This window comes from Ictidomys tridecemlineatus, chromosome 8 (assembly GCF_052094955.1).
Source record: "Ictidomys tridecemlineatus isolate mIctTri1 chromosome 8, mIctTri1.hap1, whole genome shotgun sequence".
Classification (NCBI taxonomy): domain Eukaryota; kingdom Metazoa; phylum Chordata; class Mammalia; order Rodentia; family Sciuridae; genus Ictidomys; species Ictidomys tridecemlineatus.
The window spans coordinates 40,056,580-40,082,880 of NC_135484.1; the positions used below are offsets into that span (position 1 = coordinate 40,056,580).

The window sequence follows — 26,301 nt, forward strand, 5'->3', positions numbered from 1 at the left end:
TTTAATTTATCTATTTTTTATTTATATATGACAGCAGAATGTATTACAATTCTTATTACACATATAGAACACAATTTTTCATATCTCTGGTTGTATAAAAGTATATTCATTCCAATTCATGTATTCATACCTGTACTTTGGATAATAATGACCATCATATTCCACCATCATTAATAACCCCATGTCCCTTCCCTTCCCCTCTAACCCCTCCCTATCCCACTATGAATCAGCCTCTTTATATCAAAGAAAACATTGGGCATTTGTTTTGGGGGGATTGGCTGACTTCACTTAGCATTATATTCTCTAATGCCATCTATTTACCTGCAAATGCCATGATTTTATTCTCTTTTATTGCTGAGTAATATTCCAATGTGTATATATGCCACATTTTTTTTTATCCACTCACCTATTGAAGGACATATAGGTTGGTTCTACAGTTTATCTAATGTGAATTGTGCTGCTATCAACATTGGTGTGGCTGTGTCCCAGTAGTGTGCTGTTTTTTAAGTCCTTTGGGTATAGACCGAGGAGAGGGACAGATGGGTCAATGGTAGTTCCATTCTCAATTTTCCAAGAAATCTCCATACTGCTTTCCATATTGGCTGCACCAATTTTCAGACCCACAAGCAATGTGTAAGTGTATCTTTTTCCCACATCCTCTCCAACACTTATTGTCGTTTGTCTTCATAATAGCTGCCATTCTGACTGGAGTGAGATGAAATCTTAAAGTGGTTTTTATTTGCATTTCTCTAATTGCTAGTGATGATAAACATTTTTTTTCATATATTTGTTGATTGATTGTACATCATTTTCTGAGAAGTGTCTGTTCAGGTCCTTGGCCCATTTATTGATTGGGTTATTTGTTGTTGTTGTTGTTGTTTTTGGTGTTTAGCTTTTTGAGTTCTTTATATACCCTAGAGATTACTGCTTTATCTGATGTGTGAGGGGTAAAGATTTGCTCCCAAGATATAGGCTTTCTATTCACCTCACAGATTGTTTCTTTTGCTGAGAAGAAACGTTTTAGTTTGAGTTCATCCCATTTATTGATTCTTGGTTTTAATTCTTGAGCCACAGGAGTTTTATTAAGGAAGTTGGGGCCTAATCCCACATGATAGAGATCAGGGCCTACCTTTTCTTCTATTAGATCAGGGTTTTCTAGTTGTATTCCTAAATCCCTGATCCATTTTGAGTTGAGTTTTGTGCATGGTGAGATATGGGGTTTAATTTCATTTTGTTGCTTTCCCAGCACCATTTGTTGAAGAAGCTATCTTTTCTCCAAGGTATGTTCTTGGCACCTTTGTCTAATATAATTTGTAGTACTTTCTTTAGAAATAGATAGATCTCAATTTTGAAATTCAAATGAATGCTCATATTTCTTTGTTATTAATGATTAATTAATACTCATTAAATTTAATTAATATTTACTGAGTGCCCAATATGATGTGAAGGTCCATAAGGATAAGTGAGTAATACACAGATCAGTGCTATTAAAAAGGCTGAAAATGTTGTATAGAAAGAACAATATTTCATATGTTATTGCAATGAAGACAAAGGAAGTAACATTGAAATAAAAAAAAATATGATCAGAGTTCAAGGAGGAAAACGCCCCAAATAATTTGATGTCCCAGGAAAATTCCTAACAGAATTATTTGAAATGTATCTTAAAGAATAAACATGTAGAATAGAGAGGGAAGGGAAGATAACCCAAGTAGAGAGAACACAAGCACAAAGTTAGAAAGATGGAAGGCCTAGGCTGTGTTAGGGCTTCAACGGAGAGTCCAGTTTTTTACAGTATGGGAAAACTAAAAGGAAGTGATTAGAAATAAGCCTAGGAAAGTAGGTTGAAGGAAAAATATCTCAGGGTTGAATGCCTGACTTTATTCTGAAGTAATGAGGAAGCATGGAAAGGGTTTGAGCAAGGTGGGTGATGTGACCAGATCTGCACATCAGAAAGTTAACATCAATTTTATACAATGAGATAGAGGAGTCAGTAGAATCTGTGAGCCCAGGAAGGAATTAATAGAGAACAGGATTAGGGTAGGTAGTGACTGTGGAAATCAGAAGAGAGGAAAGATGAATTAGAGACAACTTGGCAAAAAATTGAAAGTAGAAAATGAAAATGTCCAGATAACAGTTTGGCATCTAGATGATTAGAAAATTAGCATTAGAATTCATCACTATAGATAAGTTGAGAGGAAAATTATTTTTGCACAGAAAATTAATGATGCTAATAAGAGAGTAAGAATGAGAGACCAAAAAACTATATTGCCTTGTGGGTTTTTTTCCCCCATGTAAATAACAGACTTACCTCCTTGGAGCATCTTATGAAGCTAACTCATTTGCAGAATCCTGTGAAAATGTCTTGATTGAACGCTGATTTTATTTTGGGCCATTGTTATCTGTCCTTATTTTATAGGTGAGGCAACTAAACTCATAAGGGGCCAAATGACTAGAAAGTAATAGAATTATGATTAGACTATATTCTATTCCAACTCCTAGCAGTGTTCTTTATGACAGTGGTGAATATCTATTATGTTTTCTTCACCAACACTTGTATAATAACTGCGTTCCTCTTTTATTTTCAAAAACTTCTTCATCTCTTTGTCTTCAAGGATAGGTGTTAGACCTAAGCCTGTCTAGAATGAGTTGAATGTACAGTGATAGGTATAGGGCTAGGCATGTGACACAAATTAGGATAACCAAAATTAGCCAGGAAGTTTTGCTGGGAATTTTGGAAAAGAGATTATATCTAAGATTGTTTTCTGGTGCTATAATAAATAAAGTATATGAAGTTGGGTACTTTAAATATATGTTTATTCATCTCACAGTTCTTGAGATTCAAGAGAGGGGTTCCAGCACGGACTTGGCTGTGGTGAGGACCTCATGTCCATATCACAATACAGCAGATGGTGTCATAGTGGGAGTGTGCAAGAAGGAGAGAGAGGAATCAGAGAGATTTAGGGGCCAGGCTTACTCTCTCTTTGTAACAACTCATTTTCAGAGGAATTAACCAGGGCCCTGAAATAACTATATGTTAATCTTTTCTGAGGGTGATGCCCCCAATGATCTACTTAACTCCTAATACATCACCCTTCTTTAAGGGTCTACCATCCTCAACATCACCACACTGGAGACCAAGCTTTCAGTACATGAACTTTAGGGGAGACATGCTCAAAGTATATCTAAATCAACCATAGATGATGGCTTCTTGTGAATTTAAAAAAGCAGAAGATTGAAACTTTTACAGGACCACCTCTTCCAATCAGCAGACTACTGCAGGAGCCCAGGCCCAGCCCAGATGCACCCACACCAGCATGCATGGGACACAGGCTCACAGTAGGCTCAGGTCCACCCCTTTATGGCAGGGCAGAAACCCTCCAGAGCCCAGCCTCACACACAGAACCACCCCTTCTGACCAGCAGACTACCATGGGAACACAGGCCCAGCCCAGATCCGCCCACACCAACTTGTGCAGGACCCAGGTCCAGGATAGGTTCCAATTTATCCTCCGCCCCACCTGGGAGCTTAAACCTAACCCAATTCCATCTTGGGACACTGCAGTCATCGCCATAGCCTTCCCCACACAGTATCCCTTAACTTTTTAACAATAGACAGGGCTTAGAAGCAGCTGCATCTCAGAGCAGGCATCCCAAAGAGAGTGTGAGGCCCACCCTTTCACCCCCATCTCTGTAAGACATTGCTTCCATCTTGGGGCACCTTAACTATTATCTCAAGTTACTTTAGCTATTGCCTCCACCACATTTAGATGCAGTAGCATACATTGAGGGACACCAGCAGGGTCTGGAAGCCCAACATCTAGGTGCGGTACAATCTGCATGGGTACTACAAGAATATAGGGAAGAAACTGTAATACTTCAGATCCACACTACAAGAAAGGAAAACACATAGACAGCATGAAAAAACAAAGGAGGAAAGTGCCCCAAACAAACCAGGATACTACAGTTACAGAACCCATGGACAGCAAAGTTGATGAAATGTCAGAGAAGGAGTTCTGAAGGTTCATAATTAAAATGATCTGTGAATTAAAGAATGACCTAAAAGATTGACACTTATAGAAGATGGAAAGCCTGGAATTACCTGGAATTTATTGATAGTTCATAAAAGATTTTTCCTGAGATTGAAGAAAAGCCATCAGAGAAAAACAGGTAGAAATGGGAGAAACAAATTTCTTCTGACATTGCTAAAGCACTCAGATATTCAGATTTGACTATGCCTCTGGCCAAGGTTTACCCTTGACCTTTTCAGATTTGTGAACGAATTAATACCTTAGTTTTTCACTTTCTACCTAAAAATATCCTCATGAATATGAAAGGCAATTATTATTGTCAAATCTTAAAATGTTGAGTTGTCCAAATTGAGGTTGATTACACGATAGTGAATATTCCATGTACTAGCTAGAAAGTAGTCCATCTATGCTAAAGAGTAGAAATGCAGATGGTTAAACTGTTACCTATCACGTCTTCAGATTCAGGTAATGTGTCTCCTTCAGCTAGAACTTTAGGGGACTTGGTAGAAAATTGTCATGTTGGACTGGGGCTCAATCGGTAGCGCACTCGCCTGGCATGTGTGAGGCCCGGGTTCAATCCTCAGCACCACATACAAACAAAGATGTTGTGTCCGGTGAAAACTAGAAAAATAAATAAAAATTCTCTCTCTCTCTCTCTCTCTCTCTCTCTCTCTCTCTCTCTCTCTCTCTCTCTCTCTCTTTAAAAAATAAAGAAAAGAAAATTGTCATTTTGCTGGAATATCTTAAACAATTCTCTCAACCGTGCCTGTTTAAAAGCAAAAGAAGAAGAAAATATAACCTTGCTAATATGTATCTGTCCATCCAAGCTGAGATTCAAATGACCATGAGATCTGAAAATTGAAAAAGGATAATTCTCCACCCCAAAACAAAATTACTGCACAGAAAGCCAGTGAAGCCTACAAAAACAAACAAAACTAAGATTTAGGAGATGTTATATGATTCCCCAATCCCTTCCCAAGAAATTTGAGTACTATTCCATGCCTGAAGAAGATGTTAGTTAGGATATTTTAGGTGAGAATGACAGAAATTCAATCTAATTATCTTAACTAAAACACAGTGGAAAGAACTTTCCCTATCTTGTCACCTAAATATATGTAAAAGATTAATTATCACTCCCAGTTCCAACCATAAACCTTCAAGCAGGCTAAAATATGGATAGAACTTTGAAGCCTAATGCTAAGAAAACGAAAACATAAACTCTCTAGAAATAATGACTCAACATAATGTCAAGTTCCAGTTACTAGTCTATGGCTTTAACCAAATGCAAATTAACTAGATACCTTTCAAGATTTTAAGAAAGTTTCTCTTCCAGTTAAACCCCAAACCCGGAAAGCAAATTCTTGAAGGTAATAAACCCCTAAGCATGCTGTATGCCACCAAAATTTCATCAATAGGAAGTGGGTTGTTAAAAGAAAGAGGTCCTTCCCAATGTCAATATCAAATGTGGCCACAAGAAGAAAATTATCAAGTAAACTTCTTCATAATGCAGAATTGGCTGACCAAGTTGCCACTATACTTCCAGAACAGGAAGAACTTTCAGTCCCTGATGAGTGGAACCACTGTTTATTTTAATTCCTCCCCTTATTCCCACTTAAAACTTAAAAGTTTATTAAAATTTCTTCCATTATGGTCTACTATGTTTTTTGTTTGTAGGTCAAACAAATATACCACTTAGTCATAGACAAAGAAGAATCATAAGAAGCAACATCCTCAACTAACAGAAAGGTATAAAGGAAAGATCCTGATCTAGAAGCATAGAGTAATACACAAAATATATTAATATTTTATAAAGAAGAAGCTGTGTATCAAACAGTTGCACTATAGTACATAGGAATAATATATGTATTAAGATAAATGTGGTTATGTATAGATTAAAAGTGTATGTGTTTGTTGAACAACTAAGGGTAACGTATTAGAAATATATTGATTTTCCCTACCAAACATCCTAAATACAGAATCCTTCTTTTTCTTATGAACTTTTCCATTTGCAGTATATGGGATTTGGATGGGCTGCCCTTGTTCTTGTGGCATACTCTGAAAGGCCTGACCTTTTATAAATAGTATGCACAATTATTGCTTAGGATATGCGCACATGATCTAAGATACACAAATCAAGATTTTTTACTCTACGGCATTACCAACCTGCTAGAAAATAACCCTGGAAATACCAATTCTCATTTTTGTTACCAATTAGAGAACTTCTGAGCATGAAACAAGTAAAGAAGGTAGAGCTGAGGGGTTTGAAAAGAGACAGATTTTGTGTGAGCATCTAAATTCAACCATGCTCAAAGTTTCTAAACACAGCACGTGTATATTAGCTCTTTGAGCCAATAAATTTGCTTTTCTACTTCAGTAAGTTCAGGATATGTTTCTGAAACTTAGAGTCTTAATAGATATAAATATATTTCTGGTCTTATTCTCCATTTCAATAATTCAAGCTTTTAACTTCTAAGTATTTCCATTATATAATATTAAGTTTTCCAAGAAAAAGAAAGTTTTTACAGAAAAACTTCCTAATTTCTTAAAATTTACTTAGAAATTATCATATTATGAATATTTCCAAGAAAATAAAGAGCTTAGAGACATGTTTGATCCATGAAGTAGAGTCATTATGATATATACAGAATATTGGATATATTGCAGGAAGCAGACTTTACCCAATTATAGGAAGAGCTGGGTACTGACAGACCAGAGGCAGAAAACAGGCATCAGTCAAGGAGTGGAGTGCTTCTCAAATACTGGTGCAAATTAAGCAGTCAAAAGTCAATGAGTGAAAGGAAGTCTGAAAAAAAAAAAACCCACACATCTAACCACCAAAGTGAGACTGTCAGGTGAAGAGAGCTGGTGAGAGATTTATAGGAAGCTACTCATGGCTTCTCTTCTGTGGTTTATAGCTAAGTATAAGCCTAGACTGCAGTAACAGTTGGGAAAAGTAACAGTTGGGAAGAAATATTCTTTCTTCTTCTCACTTTGGCTACAAGACCTACAGGGAGTAAAATTTGCTGTTTTCATACTTGTACCTTCCAAATCTCACACAAATTCTCGTTGACTTGGAGTCTTTTAGGGGAATAGATACTAGTAAATGTGGTTCTTGGTTTAACCAAATTGATACAGTATAATCTGCAACAGTCCTTTCCCGGTCAACTTGGCATCAATTCACAGTTCTTTTAACCAGATTGCACATAATAAAAAAGGAAATCCACTCTTCTGCCTAATCTGGTGTACCACTCTGTTGCACAAATGAAAACATACTATCCAGAAGAGGACACACAAAACACAAAAATGCCATCTTAGGATGATCTCTTGTTTTTCTTATTCACACTTCCCTTTCATTATCCTAGAACTCAAAACTGAGCTATCAGTTTAACCACTATTGTTTATTTGGATAGTAAAGAAATGGGAAAAGAAAAAATGGTCAGTTAATAGACATACAAATAAATTTGTGTCAAAATAAAGAAAAAATATATCTACAACAGTTCTTACTTATGCAAGGTGGTATTTATAATTTTCTTCTTGTAACCATTTCATAGTTCCTTTGCTCTGAAAAAGAACATCTGTTGGTGACCATTTCTTTCTGGGATGAATAATGAAAACTTTCATTTACTAAGGTTCTGTACTCTTTATTAGCCCTACCCCCAATTTTTAAAATTTTGTCACATAACATGAGAATGCCATGGGAACTCAAAGTATTTCTACCATTCCAAACATATGTTCTTTCTGTAAGTAGGTTCCCAACTACTATCAATTGCCCCAATATAAAAATGTCCCACTGCATATTTTTTCCTTGGTTAGGTGGTATGAGGAGTTCCAGAGTGGCCAGATGGCAGTCTCAACACATGAGTAAAGCTATTTTTGACTCTTACCAGTGGGAAATAAAACCTTTAAACTACTAATTAAAGGTTTCAGAAATGAGAAGCAAAAATGTTGATAACACTTCTATATTCATCTTGGGAAATATAGCCATGGATGAAACAGTACCATATATTGGTCTCAATTTACACAGAATACCTAATCTTGAAGGACTTTACTTCAATCCCCATGGTGCTCTCTCATTGGCACCATAACAAAATATACAAAAGGTTATTTCATAGCTCTATTAGGCCAGCTGCTTAAGGGTAATAAGTAGAATGATAATATTAGTGAATTCTATGAACATGAGCCCATGGACACAAAAATAAGTTCCTTCATCAGAGGTAATGCTGTATTGAATTTTCTGATGTTGAATAAGGTATTCTGTATGCATGGATTCTGTATACTTGGATTCAGAACAGCCATGGATGATGATTTTGGCAGAAACATTGGAGGTAAGAAAGGAAAGTCATTTTCAGATAAATATCTATTCCAGTGAAAAGAAAGCACCAAACCTTGCACAATACAAATGGTCCAAATAATCACTCTGCCAGAGGGTAAATGGCAAGACTTCGAGGAATAGTGCCATGTAAATATCTCACATTTTGCCCCTTGGCAGGTTGGACACTGAGCTGTGATTATGTCCCAATCATTTTTTTGTTGTTGTTGAGCCCATGCATAACCTCTGTCCTTTCTTCCATGATAACTTTCCGTGTTCATTTGGCTAGGACAGAAATGACTGGAGAAAGGCACTGACTGATAGTCAGAGAAAAGAAATTTTCACATAATTATTAAAGTTTTCCTTTGCTGGTCACTTTTCAATGAGCATTTAATAAGTCACAAATATCTTCATATTTCATACATAATCAGAGAGGTTCATTCATATATTTCTTCCTCAAATTGTGACCAATTTTCTGATTGTGTGTGATCTTCAAGTCTCTGACTATTCATCCAAACATTAAGTGCTGCATGTGTGGAGCAGGGCGGATTTATGTCTTTGGACATTTTCTTTCCTTTTAGGTAAAAATAAACAACCAAGTGCATTTCCCTAAAGATTTCCCTCACCACAGTCCTTTGGCATTATCCCTAAGCAAAGTCTGTCTGAGCAGAGTTGAGTCTCTTCAGCTTTTCTATTTAGAGGTGTGCCAGCATATCGTGAAGAAATTTCTAAGCCAGGACCCATGTTTGGTTCTTCCTTAGTCAGTTGGCCATAGAGAGTTCATCATGAGATGGCAGGTACAAGCTGAGATGGGAGAAGCAAAGAGACAGAAATTTGGGCAATGAGCTTAAGTGATACTTACTAATGCACAAATTTATGCCTTCAATACCAGCTTGAGACTGATCTTATGTACATTGCTTTAATTTAATGATGAAGTGCTTCTGTAGATACCCTACATTTTGGGTTGATACCAAATGCTTGGCTCATGATAGGCAGCTTGCATAATTTGGTAACTTGGTAGACAGTGGTCAAGCTTTCTGTTTTTTATGGCTTTCCCATTAGCAAGGCTCAAGCTGTTTTTCAAAAGGAGTAAAGTTTCTTACAGAGGAGGCAAAACTTTGCTCCAAAATTATTAAAGTTCTGTGTTAATAATCACTTGTAAGGACTTACTGGAGATTCCATATAGCATCTAATTGTGAGATTTCAGGCACCATCAAATCTCCTCAGTCACATGGCCCAAGTTATTGAGCATCTTGTAAAGCAGCTTGGACCTTAAATAGAGCTCCCTCTCCCCACTGGTTCTTTTCAAGTTTGGCAACCTATAAAGATACTTCTAAATTACTTGGTTAAGGGGTTAGAATAGTATGTCCAAATGAGATGTATGTTGCTTCCAAAAATCCAAAGAGGCCCATGAAGTGCTGTGCTTCTTAGTTAGGAGAGACTAATGCAGTAACTTGCCCTTCACTTCTAAAGGACATGTCAACATGTCCCAGACTTAGACCCTGAAAAGTTTCACCAAGATGGCAAGTCCCTGAACTTTTATGTGGTGTTCTGTATCGGACACATCTTTGCATCTTCAAGGTGGTGAGCTTTTCTCTTAAAAGTTATTATGAGGCTAGCCTCTTCAGAAGTATCAATATTAATAAAGAAGAGCTTAAAGACAGTGAACAGGATATTTAAACCAGCTGTCAAGTGGAGCTCTGAAAAAAAGCAGAACCCCAAGGTAAGAAACAGAATCAAAGGCTAAGGCGCTAATGGCTATTAGAGAAAAATAAAACATAAAAAAAGGTCTGGCAGAATAAGAAACCACAAAACTAGGATATGAAAGTATCCTCTCAGATAATTGGACCTTAAATAGAGCTCCCTCTCCCCACTGGTTCTTGTCAGAGAATGCCACATTCAGAACTAGTTCTGTAGGTCCTTTATTGTCTTAATTTTTCTTCCTGGCTTTTAGCACTTGGTATCTCTTATACTCTCAACCTAAATGCTAACTTTGTAAGTTATTCCTGTCAATATATCAAGTTCTAATGTCCCCCATTGATGACCCCTTAAAAGATAAACAACTCATAGCAAAAGATTCTTTCAAATATGGCCCTCAATTGTCCTTGTAGTCTTGGCCTGACATTTCACCTCATGGAACCTATTCTCCAGTCATATTACATCCTCTACTTTCCATATAATATACTGTGGGTTTTCTCAACTTTCAGTCTTTATACATCCTGGAACTCTGCTAGGAGAGTCCTTTCTCTTCTTCTCCTGCTCAATTCATGCTCAAGACTCCATTCAAATATCATTGCTCTGAATTCCCTGATTCTCCTAAGCAAATAATTGAGTCCATCCCTGAGCTCCACCCAGCATGTGGTTCATAGTTATTAGAGTGCTCACCACAGGAGAGCATTGTTTTTCTATCTCTTTGTGTCTATCTTAGCAACTAAAACAAAGGAGAAGTATAATGAACATTTGATAAACAAATAAATGAATGAGCTTATCACCTCCTAGTTGACCCACACCCTTCACTATAGTTCCCTATCTATTCTCTTGCAATTTACCATGGATTTTATCTAAAATCTTTACTAGGAAATGTAGTTTTCCAAAATAACTATGTACACAATTTTTCAAGTCACTAACAGAATGCTCCTTTGAATTGACTTTTTTACACATCACTTAGAAAAGATTGGTATTGAGTTTAATGAGTTTATTTTTGTTGTTGTTGCTGGCCAATACTTAAATGAATCTCTACATAAGAAAGAGAAAAAAATTGACCAGCTAATTAAAATATTTATTTTAATTTCATAGTTTACTGTGTTAAAATTATGTACTTATTCTGGAATAATAGGACCTTCTCTTTGAGTCTTGTTTTCCAACAAACTGGCTATGTGACCTTTCATAGATAACCCCATAATTGCTTAGTTCTTCCTGCTATAAAATGACAATTATTTCTGCCCATTCTACAGGTATGTTTTAGTTATTTTAGTTTTTCAGGGTTTGTTTGTTTATTTGTTTGTTTTAGTACAAGCACTATTCAAATGTAAGAATTCTGAATACTGTGTGGCTAATAAACATATTGGTACACTCAGTGCTCTCTGGACAACCTCTGGGCTCTAAGACTTACTTACTTTTTGTCCCTATCCACCTGCGTAATGTCTGAACAAAATAGAAACCTACTTAACACCCATTTGAATATCTATACTTCATAGTCAATCATTGAAATGGTACCTGGAATATTTAGGAAACTTTCCTTCATTGTTGGAATTAATTATTTTTTCTTTCACTATTTAGACTAATACTTTCATCAGAACAAGTAGTTTTTGTGGCATACTCTGGTAGTAGTTTTGTATAAGCCAAATTCTAGCTTAAGTAAGTCCCAATTCTGTATTACAGTTCTAAATTGGCAAATCTAAATTGAAATGCAAATTTATAATTTTTTGAATACTACAAATTCACAGTTATAGTGAATTTGTAAATGTTATAGGGAATATGCCTGTAAATGCAAATGTCCAACATAATACTGAAATACACTGAGAATTGATTTTCTCTAATTTAGAGCCACCTGTGTTACTTTGCTCCAATTGTGTGAGTTATGAAGAGCTTTAAGCTCAAGCTGGTCTGGCAGCTGCTCTGAAATAGCAGGGTGGTACAGCTATAATTGTGGTAACAGCAGTGGAAATAGGGCCCTCTCATCAAGTGAGAATCATTCTAGCACTTAACATTTTTCCCCACTCTAAAATCTCACCTTTATCTTGCTTAATATTTATAGTTTAATTCTCAATAGAGAGAATTGCAAATTGGATTCCTTAAATATTAGGCATATTCATTTATAGGTTTATCAAGTTTTTGTGTGACAAAAGAGCAATGTGTTCGGTCCAATAATGTAAAGAGGATAGAGGGTTCACTATAAACTCAGGGGACAGACCTATGAATAGCTTGTGTTCTAAGGAAAGCAAGAGGTAAAAGCAGCTCATTTCACCAGAAAGAAAGGGTCAAGCAAGGCTTTTCAGAAAAGGTGGTACTTGAGTACTCTTGAGAGATAAGTGCACCAAGCTGATGCATTCAAGTATGTCTGTTGAGAGGGAACTGTATGTATTCAATATACAGGTTATCAATCTGCTTTGTGAATTCTGAAAACTACAAGTAATTTTGATTTTTTAAAATAAATGAGTGTTTAAAAATGGGGAACGCAGTACAGGGCAGCCCGTGGTAAATGGAAACATGTCCAGGATGAGTGAAAAATAGAGCAAAATATGCTCTTATCTTATGGATAACAGACAGCAAGCATCTTGTAGGCTTTAACTGACTGTATCAATCAAAAGAGAATCATAGTAAGTTTAACAGGGAAAGTTTAATATGAAAAACTACTAACTATAACAGATTAGAGTAACCAGGAATTAGCTAATCAAAAATAAAAAGGACTCTATATAATACAGAAATACATATAAGAAATAGCTATTGCACCTTAAATTGAGACAGAGTTCAAAGGTGAAACTGCTCTGTCCACTCTCTAGCCCTCACCCCTAAAACCTGATATCCAAACCCTGTTAGAGAAAGCATAGAAGTGGCACATTGAATGTGGAGAAGATATGGTGATTCCACATTGCTGAAATTTGCTGTAACTCTGGTGTTCCAAGGGAAACTATTTATAGAGATATGGCTCACTGGAGATACTTATAAAATTGCTGGACTGAGGAGCTGCTGAGGAGCTGCTGACTGTTGTGTTCTGCTGTCTGCTTTGAAGTTCAAATGCAAACATGGATGAAGCTTCTTGTGCTGGAAAAGCCCTGTGCTGCAAGAAGTTAGTCATGCTGCACATTTCCCAATCTAAAAACCTGTTTTGCCTTCAAAGAACAAAACCCCAGTATATCTGCTAGGTTGAAGATGGCAGCCATGCAACTGTAGAGACAGATGGAAGGGGTCCTTGGTTCTTACTACTTCTCCACTTTCCCTCAATCCTCTGTCTTTAAGACTAAAGACACTTGTTAAGGTGGTAAAATTCTTAGCAGGAAAAGTGAAGCAGGTGGCATCACTATACCAGACCATGAACTGTACTACAGAGCAATAGTAACAAAAACAGCATGGTATTGGCACCAAAACAGACTGGTAGACAATGTACAGAATAGAGGACACAGAGACTAACCTACAAAATTACAATTATCTTATATTAGACAAAGGTGCCAAAAATATGCATTGGAGAAAAGATAGCCTTTTCAACAAATGGTGATGGGAAAATTGGAAATCCATATGCAACAAAATGAAATTAAACCCTATCTCTCACCATGCACAAAACTCAACTCAAAGTGGACCAACGACCTAGGAATCTAATAGTAGAAAAAGTAGGCCCTAATCTCCATCATGTGGGATTAGGCCCCAACTTCCTTAATAAAACTCCTGTGGCTCAGAATTAAAACCTAGAATCAATAAATGGGATGGATTCAAAGTAAAAGGTTTCTTCTCAGCAAAAGAAACAATCTGTGAGGTGAATAGAGAGCATACATCTTGGGAGCAAATTTTTACCCCTCACACATCAGACAGAGCACTAATCTCTAGGGTATATAAAGAACTCAAAAAGCTAAGCACCATAAATAAATAAATAAATAACCCAATTAATAAATAGGCCAAGGACCTGAAGAGACACTTCTCAGAAGAGGATATACAATCAACCAACAAATATATGAAAAAAAATGTTCATCACCTCTAGCAATTAGAGAAATGCAAAACAAAACTACTTGAGATTTCATCTCACTCCAGTCAGAATGGCAGCTATTATGAAGACAAACAATAGTAAGTGTTGGAGAGGATGTGTGGAAAAAGTTACACTCATACATTGCTGGTGGGACTGCAAATATGAATAGCCAATATGGAAAGAATATGGAGATTCCTTGGAAAACTGAAAATGGAACTACCATTTGACCCAGCTATCCTTCTCCTTGGTCTATATTCAAAAGATTTAAAACCTGCATGCTACAGGGACACAGCCACATCAATGTTTATAGCTGTATAATTCACAATAGCTAAACTGTGGAACTAACCTAGATGCCCTTCAGTAGATGAATGGATAAAAAAATGTGGCATATATACACATTGTAATTTACTCAGCAATAAAAGAGAATAAAATCATGGCATTTGCGGGTAAATGGATGGCATTGGAGAAGATAATGCTAAGTGAAATTAGCCAATCCCAAAAAACAAATGCCCAATGTTTTCTCTGTTATAAGGAGGCTGATTCATAGTGGGATAGGGAGGGGGAAGATGGGAGGAATAGCCTTGATAGGGCAGAGAGGTTGGTGGGGAAGGGAGGGGGCAGGGGATTAACAAGGATGGTGGAATGTGATGGACATCATTATTCAAAGTTCAGGTATGAAGACATGAATTGGTGTGAATATACCAGAACTATGAAAAGTCATGCTCTATATGTGTAATAAGAATTGTAATCCATTCCGCTGTCATTTATTTTTTTAAAAAATCAATTAAAAAAAATTTTTTAAAAAGGAACACTCCTTTCTCCCGAGATGCCTCTCCAGCACCCCTAGTGATGAAGCTTAACACTGCATCAGCTGAAATTGATTAAATTTCAGTGAAATTGAAAAAATTTAAATTGATTCATCACCATTTCCACAAGAAGGTTAAAGGATGAATTTTGCACTAAGAGGAAGCAGTGAAAAGAACAAAGAACAATCATAACATGAAGAATTTAATTAGTTTCTGGTATTTTAACAGCACCACTGGTCTCTAGAAGAGAATGAATGAGCACTTTGACAATTATGAACTAAAAAAATATTTTCAACATAGAAACTGATGCATGGCCTACCGGTATTGTAATAAAATAAAGACATTTTCATATATGTGAACTATCAAATATTGTATATCCCATTCACCCCTTCTTAGAAAATAAAGGATGTGCTTTAAAAAAAGAGTGAAAAAGAAAGAGAAAAAGAGGGGATCATATACACATATAAAAGCTATACAGTTATAGCTAGTAATTGGGTTCACCCCAACAAACTTATACATGCATGGAGATCAATTTGATTCATGTTTCCCTCTTTTCCCTCCTGTTCTTACCTCCCCTTCTCCTTCCTCTACTCTGTTAGACTTCCTTTTGCTCATCTATTGATTTGTATTTGATTGGTTCTTTATGTAATCTTATCCTTCCCTCCCCCTTTCCTTTATTTTACTATAGTTTCTACGTATGAGAGAAAAATATTTGACCTTTGAGTTTCTGAGTTTGGCTAATTTTATTTAGCATGATACTCTTCATTTCCATCCATTTACTGGTAAATGCCAATATTTCATTCTTTTGAATGACTTAGTACAACTCTATTGTGTGTGTGCGTGCACGTGTGTGTGCACGTGTGTGTGCACGTGCATGCGTGTGTGTGTGTGTGTGTGTGTGTGTGTGTGTGTGTGTGTATATATATATATATATATATCTCACAATTTCTTAATCCATCCATCTGTTAACAGGCATCTGAGTTGATTCCATAATTTATTGTGAATTGTGTTGTTATAAACATTGAAGACACTGGGTTGCTGTAGTATGCCAATTTTAAATATTTGGAGAAAATACCCTGGAATGGGATAGCATGGTCTTATGATGGTTCCAGTCCCTAGTTTTTGAGGAATCTCCACACTGCTCTCTAGAATGGTTGTACTAGTCTGCACTCTTACCAACAATGTACAAATGTTTCTTTCTTCTTACAACCTCGCCACCACTTATTGTTGTTCACATTCTTGATCACTGCCATTCTGACTGGAATGAAATAAAATGTTAGTGTAGTTTTGATTTGCATTTCCCTGATTGATAGAAATGTTGAACATTTTTTCATATATTTTTGACATTTTATGTTTCTTCTATCGAGAAGTTTCTGTTTAGTTCTTTTGCCCATTTATTGATGGAGTTATTTGGTGTTTTTTGAGTTCTTTATATATTCTAGATATTTATTCCCTATCAGAGGAGTAGCTGGTCAAGATTTTCTCCTATTCTGTAGTCTCTGTTTTTTCAATCTTAATTATTTCCTTTAATGTGCAGAAGATTTTTAGTTAATTGGCATCCCACTTATTACTTCTTGGTTTTTATTTCTTGTACTTTGGTGTCTTATTAAGGAAGTAAGTGCCAGCACCTATGTGATGGAGTGTTGACCCTATGTTTTCTTCTAGTATCTGTAGTGTACTCTTAGTAAATTCCTGAAATTCCAAGCTATGACTATGACTTACATCATTATATTAATTTAAGTAATAAATATAGATTTAAACAAAAACTTTTAATACAACTTTAATATAGGAAATAAGAGGGGAAGTAAAGGATATAGAAGTTTTAGGGAACTAAATCCTCAGTCATCACCTTAAAGAGTCAATAGATAACATCTAAAATGTAATAATAAAAATATAGGAGTGCTATACATACATATTATTTAGAAATATGATAATATAAAGAAGTCCTCTTTAAAGGAGTCAAAAGTGACTATAGTAACTGACTCTGGGGAAAGGAACTGGAGAAAAGTGAATTTAGAAAAAAAATTCAGAGAAATACTGAATTTTGTTACCTGTTATTTTTTTATGTGCCTTATAAACCATATGCATATTTTGCATTTTAAGAATGAAATTAACTTTTAAAAATGAAAGCACATATTAATTTTAAAAGTTATTATCATATTCACACTCACTGAAAAATATATGTTAAAAAGTAACTGTGGGCCTGGATCAATGATATGCTTAACTAGACTTAACACTGGAGTAAGACTGGGCTCCCAACCCTAAGGCACTCTCAAGGTTAAAGCATGACAGAAGGATGATGAGAATTGCAAGAAACAAATTAAAGGACATTGCCATTTAATGCTGGGTGTATGGTATGAATTATAGTCTATAAAATCCATTTGTCAAAAGTAATATAAGAAAAAAATTTCTTAAAAATAAATTATTTTACAATTTAAAAGAAGTCACTCAGCATGCTGCTGTATCATTTCATGAATAATAATAGCAGTAATGAGATCAGATAGAAGAATAAAAAGATAGGTAAAAAGGAGACAAAAGGAAGGACAAGATAATATCATTTTAATCAGGTGTTCTGCATATCTTTCCAGGCCTGTCACTCCCAGAGTTAGTTATTCTTCCAGGGCTGTCACTCCCATATTGCTGGGAAATCTGTAACTCTTCACTTTAGTATAAACTTACTTATAAAAATTACCTTGTGCACTGTTAATTAGCTCACACAATAAACAGATGAAGGAAAGAGAGATGTAATATCAAGACCTAAAATTTAGAGGACTTACCAATAGTATCTATTGATCAGATAATGGAGACCCCATCAGATAATGGAGCCAAAGAATCCTAAGAATAATCAAACTCCATTAACCATCTTCTCATCACCAGAATGATATCATCCCCACATAGCTTCCCATGCCCAGCCCTCACCAAGTTTCATTTCAAAGAAGAGCCTGACAACCCCAAGCATATCTCTTATTCTTAAGATGGTCCACATTCTCCATAGAATGTATATTCCTCACTTTCCTAAATAAATCTCTGTATTTGTAATTGACAATGGCCTTAAATTAATTTCTGGGATGTTTTTCAAGAGCCCCACTTGTTATGAGTAGAGGTCCTGTCTCTGGGAACTCCTCAGACCACATTGGTTATAGTGATAGCTGCTATTGTCTTTATAGCCTCATCTGAATTAATAAGAAACCACTCAAGGTCTTTTACTCTTTCCTTTGAATTAATCCTCTACATTTTAAGGAAGGAAATTTACTATTTTTTTTTTTTAAAGATGAGTTTCTACCAGAAGAGCTCATGATTCAGACTCAGAGGGAGGGAAAAAGACTAATTTATCTCCTTGACTATGATTCAACAGAATATTTCTTTCTATAGGTTGTGGTCAAGAAAAGTTGGGAAAGTCACTGATGCAGATTGCCAGAATCTCACAATTGTTCCTGATTGCTAAAACAAAGTGATATCTTTTGTCATTCAAACCATTCCTTAAAACATTAAGTTTTAATTATTTATCTACTTGGGAAAATGTAGTTGTCAAAGAAAGCACTTGTTCTTTTTCTTTAAATAAACTTCTTAAAATTTCCATGTGAATGGATTCAAAGCACATTCCAAATTTGCTTAAGTATTCTCTTTTTGTAATTTTCTAAATGCTAATATTATTAATTGTGCTGTTAATATATTCTGAATAATGTAATTTAAACTTAGATACTTTATTTTCTTGCCAATTTAATTATTGTGTACCTGCAATATTGATCTCTTTATGACCTAAAATAAAGGATGAAGATTGGATAATGAAATAAAATACTTATCTCCATTATTTAAAATTCTGCCATCCTATTATTGAAACACTTCAAACAGTATCTACATGTGATCGATGTAATTATCATAATACCATATACTAAATTAAAATGAAATATTAGATATTGTAAATACTTGATTTCCTTTTCCCTATTATTCTCTATGTATGCTTTTCATTTGGGTGTCAGAGAACCATTTTGAAAAGAGTAGAATGAGCTTTCATATTTGCTGAAGACATTTTTAAATAATGCTTTAGAAATGCTCTTATTTAATTATTGATCTACTTGGGAAAATGTAGTTATCAAAGAAAGTACTTTTTCTTTTTCTTTAAATAAACTTCTTAAAATTTCCATGTGAACAGATTCAAAGCACATTCCAAATTTGCTTAAGTGTTCACTTTTTGTAATTTTCTGTGTCCTCTATTCTGTATCATTGATCTCCAAGTCTATTTTGGTGCCAATACCCTCCTGTTTTCATTACTATTGCTCTATAATACAGTGTTAAGTCTGCTATAGTGATGCCACCTTGCTTGACTATTCTTGCTAAGTATCGTTTTAGCTATTCTGGGTTTCTTATTTTACCAGATGAATTTCATGACTGCTTATTCTATTTTTATGAAGAATGTCATTGGGATTTTTATTGGAATTGCTTTAAATCTGTATAGTGCTTTTGATACTATGGTCATTTTGACAATATTAATTTTGCCTTTCCAAGAACAAGGTAAAACTTTCCATCTTCTAAGGTCTTCTTTAATTTCTTTCTTTGGTTCTCTAGTTTTCAGTGTAAAGGTCTTTCATCTTTTTTGTTGATTCCCAAGTATTTAATTTTTTAAGGCTATCATAAATAGGGTAGTTTTCCTAGTTTCTCTTTCAGAGGATTTTTCACTAATGTATAGAAATGCCTTTGATTTATAGTTGCTGATTTTATATCCTGCTACTTTCCTGAATTTATTTATTAGTTCTATAGATTTTCTAGAAGAATTTTTGTGTTCTTCTAGGTACAGAATCATATCTTCAGCAAATAGTGCTAATTTGAGTTCTTCTTTCCCTATTCGTATCCCTTTAATTTCTTTCAAGTAATTGCTCTGGCTGGAGTTTCAAGAACTATGTTAAATAGAAGTAGAGAAAGAGGGCATCCCTGTCTTATTCCAGTTTTTAGAGGGAATACTTTAAATTTTTCTCCATTTAGAATGATGTTGGCCTGGGGTTTAGCATAGATAGCTTTGACTATGTTGAGATATGTTACTGTTATCTCTAATTTTTTTAGTGTTTTGAACATGAAGTGGTGCTGTATTTTTTCAAATGCTTTTTCTGCATCTATTGAAATGATTATATGATTCTTATCTTTAAGTCTATTGATGTGATGAATTACATTTATTGATTTCTGTATGTTGAACCAAACTTGCATCCCTGGGATGAATCCCACTTGATCATGGTGCAAAATATTTTTGATACGTTTATGTATTTATTTGCCAGAATTTCACTGAGAATTTTTACATCTATGTTCATTAGAGATATTGGTCTGAAGTTTTCTTTTTTAGATATGTCTTTGCCTAGTATTGGAATCAGGGTGATTGGCCTCATAGAATGAGTTTAGAACTGTTCCTTCTTTTTCTAGCTCACAAAGTAATTTGAGGAGTACTGGTATTAGCTCTTCTTTAAAGGTCTTGTAGAACTCAGCTGTGTATCCACCCAGTCCTGAGCTTTTCTTGGTTGGTAGGCTTCTGATGGTGTCTTTTATTTCCTTTCTTCAAATTGATCTGTTTAACTTGTGCATATCATCCTGATTCAGTTTGGGCAAATCATATAACTCTAGAAATTTGTTGATGCCTTTGACATTTTCTATTTTATTTGAGTACAAATTTTCAAAATAATTTCTAATTATCTTCAATATTTCTATAGTGTCTGTTGTGATATTTCTTTTTTCATCATGGATGTTAGTAATTTCAGTTTTCTCTCCTTCAGTTTGCTAGCATGGCTAATGGTTTATCAATCTTATTTATTTTTTCAAAGGACCAACTTTTTGCTTTGTCAATTTTTTCAATGGTTTCTTTTATTTTAATTTCATTGATTTCAGCTCTGATTTTAATTATTTCTTGTCTTCTACTGATTTTGGTGTTGATTTGTTCTTCTTTTCTATGGCTTTGATATGTAATGTTAGGTTATTTATTTGTTGACTTTTTCTTCTTTTAAGGAATGAACTCCATGCAATGAAATTTCCTCTTCGTATTGCATTCATAGTGTCCCAGAGATTTTGATGTGTTGTATCAGTATTCTCATTTACCTCTAAGAATTTTTTAATTTCCTCTTTGATGCCTTTTCCAACCTACTGTTCATTCAATAGCATATTATTTAGTCTCCAGGTGTTGGAATAGCTTTTATTTTTTTTTATTTTATAGTTGATTTCTAATTTCATTTCATTATGATCTGATAGAATGCAGGGTAGTATCTCTGTTTGTATTTGCTAAGAGTTGCTTTGTGACATAATATATGGTATATTTTAGAGAAGAATTCATGTGCTCCTGAGAAGAAAGTGTATTCATTAATTGATTATATATGTCTGTGAAATCTAAGTTATTGATTGTATTTTTGAGTTCTATGTGTTTTTGTTGTTGTTGTTGTTGTTGTTTAGCTTTTATTTGGAAGATTTATCCAGTGGTAAAGAGGTGTGTTAAAGTCAGCCAGAGTTACTGTGGTGTGGTGTATTTGACTCTTGAACTAGAGAAGATTTTGTTTGATGAATGTAGATGCTCCACTGTTTGGGGCATATATATTTATAATTGTTATGTCTTGTTGATGTAGGGTTCCCTTCAGCTATATGAAATGTCCTTCTTTATCCCTTTTGATTAACTTTGGCTTGAAGTCTTCTTTATTCGAAATGAGGATGGAAACTTATGCTTGCTTCCACAGTCCATATGAGTGGTATGTTTTTTTCCCAACATTTCACCTTCAGTCTGTGGATGTCTTTTCCTATGAGATGAGTCTCTTTAAGGCAGAATATTGTTGACTCTTTTTTTTTAAAAATCCAATCTGCCAGTCTGTGTCTTTTGACTGGAGAGTTTATGCCATTAACATTCAGGGTTACCATTGAGACATGATTTGTATTCCCAGTCATTCCTGTTTATTTATTTATTTTTAATTTTTTAATATTTATTTTTTAGTTATAGGTGGACACAATATCTTTAACTTATGTGGTCCTGAGGATTGAACCCAGTCTCACGCATGCTAGGTGAGTGCTCTACCTCTGAGCCACAACCTCAGCCCTCATTTTTGTTGATTTTTGGTATTTAACTTGACTTGGTTTCTCCTTCAATTGTTTGTTCCTTTAGTGTAATACCTCCCTATGATGATTTTCACTGTTTTCATTTCCTCCTGATAGAAAATTTTGCTGAGGTTGTTCTGTAGTGAAGGCTTTCTTGTTGTTAATTCTTTTAACTTTGTTTATCATGAAAGGTTTTTATTTCATCATCAAACATAAACCTTAATCTTGCTGGATATAATCTTCTTGGTTAGTATCTATTTCATTTCAGAGTTTGATATATATTGTTCCAGGATCCTCTAGTTTCAGGGTCTAGGTTGAAAACTCTGCAGACATCCTACTTGGTTTCCTCCTATATGTAATCTGACTCCTTTTTCTTGTGGCTTTTAAAATTCTCTCCTTATTATGTGCGTTAGTCATTTCCATCATAACGTGCCTTGGTGTGGATCTGTTGTGATTTTGTACATTTGGCATCCTATAAGCCTCTTGTATTTGATTTTCCAATTCACTCTTCATGTTTGGAAAATTTCTGATATTATTTCATTAAATAGATTATTTATTCCTTTGATTTGGAACTCTATGCCTTCCTCTATCCCAATAATTCTTAAATTTGTTTTTTATGTTATCCCATAATTCTTGAATGTTCTGCTCATGGTTTCTTACCATCTTTGCTGTGTGGTCCACATTATTTTCAAAATTATATGTGTTGTCTTTATTGTCTGAGGTCTTGTCTTCCAAGTGATCTAATCTACTGGTGATGCTTTCTATTGGGTCTATTTTTAATTTGGTTTATTATTTCTTTCATTTCAAGGATTTCTGTTTTTTTTTTTTTCCAGAACTGCTATCTTCTTATTGAAGTAATCTTTTGCTACCTGTATTTGGTTAGTTGCTCTTTATCTAAATGATCTTTTGCTGCCTGTATTTGCTTTCTTATATCATCCTTTAATTCACAGATCATTTTTATTAGGTACATCCTGAACTCCTTCTCTGTCATGTCTTCTGCTGTATTGGCCATGGACTCTATACAAACAATATACACCCTTAAACCAAATAGCTGCAGTTAAGACGTTTACAGATTTCTCACAATATAAAGAAATGTTGAGTTTAATTATTATCCACAATGCATACTGTAAGTTTGCAAAACTGTATACAGTTTCTGATGCTGAACAAAGAACCAGGGGTGTGGTGTAGGATGAGATGTTGAGGGGGTAGAAGGTGAAAATATAGAGTTACTAGATCTTAGGAAGTGTGATAGAGGAATCTAAAGAAGTTGGTTAGTAGCAGGAGAAGAGAGAGCAAGGGATTTGGGGGAACATGAAAGTAGGAAGACAATAGAGTGCAAAAAACAAACAAACATAAATATTAAGAAAAATTAAAACAATGTAAAAATAGGAGATGAAAGAATATACAACACGGGGCCAGGGTTGTGGTTCAGTGGTAGATCACTTGCCTGGCATGCATAAGGCACTGGTTTCAATCCCCAGCACCACATAAAAATAAATAAAATAAAGGTATTGTGTCCATCTGCAACTAAAATAAAAAAGTTAAAACAAGAAGAATATACAACACAATTGTAATATACTATTCAGACATACCAGACCTCAGTATCCTAATTCTATGCAAAGAACTTGGTTTCACCAATGTTGGGGATGTGAGTGCAGGAAAAGAAAGAGGGAGGAAAGAAAAAAAAATCTCAAAGGAAGATACAAGTATTGTTTTTGTTGAGATCAGTATTTTTCCTGCTTTTCTTCTCATCCAATAGGTGGGGTTGTTTATTGTTTGTTGTTATCCCCACCCTCAGGATGGTGAAAGTTACCAGGGTGAGATGGTTGCTCTTGGGAGCAGGGCTCTTGGAAGTATGGTATAGCACCTGCTGGTCCCCAATGGGAGACTGCACCCCAAGAATCTCCTTTGGAGCCCACTCGTGTGATGTGGGCACCTGGTCTTATCGCTTTATGTCTCCTGTAGACCTCACAATTCCTGGTCTTTAATTTAGTCTCTAGGCTGGGGATATAGCTCAGTTGGTAGAGTGCTCACCTCGCATGCACAACACCCTGAGTTCAATCCCCAGCACCACACACACACACACACAAAAAAAAATCCCTCTAATTTAGTCTCTAAACTGTATCTCACTCACCTCTCCTTTTCTAATTCCCAATCAGGAACCTTTCTCTCTGGAAGTCTTGTGGGAGGTGATCTGGGGACTGTGCACCTGTCATGGAGAGCTGTTTTGTGTTGGGCAGTCACTGTGCTGGGTTAGCAGCTGCCAAGGAAAGGAGGGAGTTGGGGACTATTGATACTTCCCCAGCTAGTGTTCCAAACTGGTAGTTGCCCCAAGTAAAGATGGTGAGGAAGGTGTCCCAAAAAGGAGGTGGTTGCTTTCAGTGATGGTTGGGTGGAACCAGGCAGTGGCATTAGGCAATGTGTTCAGAGATGCAGTTCTGTGGCATGCAATGTTGTGGCAGATGGCTGTCTCCAGACCCTATGAGATGCCCCCAAGTGCAGGCAGGCTACTACGTGTAGAGGACTATAACAATGGCTGTAGAGTCCCAAGATGGAGGTTATCAAGGGAGCCCCACATTGATAGTTGGGAATCCACACGGGAGTGGCAGCCAGAGTTCCTAGACATGGGTAGGGTCCAGGTGTCCGCATGGGAGAAGCAGCCAGGATTCCTACATAGGAGCAACTGTTGGAGGTCCTCTATCACTTTCAAAGACAGTATTCCCACTACTTGAATCCCAAGTGATAGAGCGACACAGAATGCAGCCTTCCTCTAGCCTGCCATCTTGGATCCCTATACTTGAGCTCTTTAAAGGAAGATCCCATCTGTTTTTTATCCATTTATCTCCAGGGTGCCTTGCTCTGAATTTGCACTTACTTAACATTAAATACATTAATTTTATTAATTTTAATATACTCATTCATTAAAGAATATTTCAAAACCAGAATTTTTAAAAAAATAAGTTGTTCATCTGAATATATCAGAGATGGTATAAAATATTCCCCCTTTTTAGCTTTCTTCCTATTTGTGGTTATTTTTACATAGTTATAATCATGATTCTACATAGTTCATGCATGAAATTTGACATTGTAACATGAACAATCTCAAGGTTATTTTAAAATCACAGTCACAAAGTTACTACATCATATTTCATTTATGCACATTTCAGTATTCTTTAGTTTTGAGGCATTAAGTTTGTTGCAAATTAATCGAGGTGCTAAAACCTATTTTCCACCCTATGTCTTTGAAATTAAAGGTGTCATTTTGAGGATAGAAATATAGCCAGGGAAAGGGTGGAGGGACCAAGACTCCTGAGTTGTAAGGTCAGCCCAGGCAGTAGTGGCAAGATGGATTCACTGAGGACTTTGGATTCAGAATACCTTATTATCAAGGATCTTAGAGAATTCATTCAAGGATTTTGGATCAAAGGTAAATTATTCAAGATGAAACTATTTTGTATAAGAATTTGAAGTAAAACATGGCCTTTGAGAAATTACAGTTCTAGAAAATTTGAAGAATATGGTCCATGAACATACCCGTACTCCCAAATGCAGACAAACAATGCAGGACAACTTGAAAGAAGTTCTCCAGAGATATGTATAATGACCATGTAAAAGCTAGTGAGGAACAGCATCAACCCCAATAGGAGGACTTCATGACAGAACAACCCTGATTGTGCACTGAAAAGGATGAAGAGCAGAGGAGCCATGGAGAGGCTTCAGGAGCAATATACTGTGATGGAGAAGGGCACAGCAAAATTTTTAACTTTTTAAGAACTTGAAATACAACATTGACAAACAAATGAGAAAACATTGACTTCTCCCACAAAAGACTCCCACCAACTTCTAGCTTCCGCTCCAAGCTTAGCAATATTTTCAGTGGCACTCTGATGTCAGAAGAGAGAAACTTCTGCTGGAGCCTGATTGAATGTTCAAAGAAAGAATTCAATTCTATTCTTCTTTTAAGTGCCTTTATAATCATTTCAATGGGGAAGAAGAGGATGAAAATGGGATGATTTTACTAATTGTTAGCCAGAATTTTGTTTTCTAATGATTAGCTGAGAGAATTTTTAGTACAGACTTCTTATAAAAATAACTGAACTCATTCTTATACAGGGTTGATGTTAGTTATTATTGTAGCTTAGAAGGTAAAATAGTTGCCTATTGTAGCCTCTCTGACTGTGAGAGACATAAACATGTATAAAGTGTTATTTCATAAGTAATGTAAATAAACAGCTGGCCTTGGAATGTTCAAGAGATGTAAAGATTAATCATTGTCTCCACTATGACATGATGACCATCGTAGTCTTTGAACTGGTTACTGGGAAAGACCACAGATTTTGCAGTGTCAAAACTTACCAGCAGTCCATGGCACATCTCTGATTTTGTTAAATGGGATGGAGCTATCATATGACTACTGTATGCAAGGTAG

The 26,301-nt window shown here is 35.5% G+C and overlaps 1 pseudogene; it reads left to right on the forward strand.

Moving 5' to 3' along the window:
* Positions 1-8,289: 8,289 nt before the first annotated feature.
* On the forward strand, positions 8,290-25,643 carry LOC110597021 (biogenesis of lysosome-related organelles complex 1 subunit 5 pseudogene; annotated as a pseudogene).
* Positions 25,644-26,301: the final 658 nt, after the last annotated feature.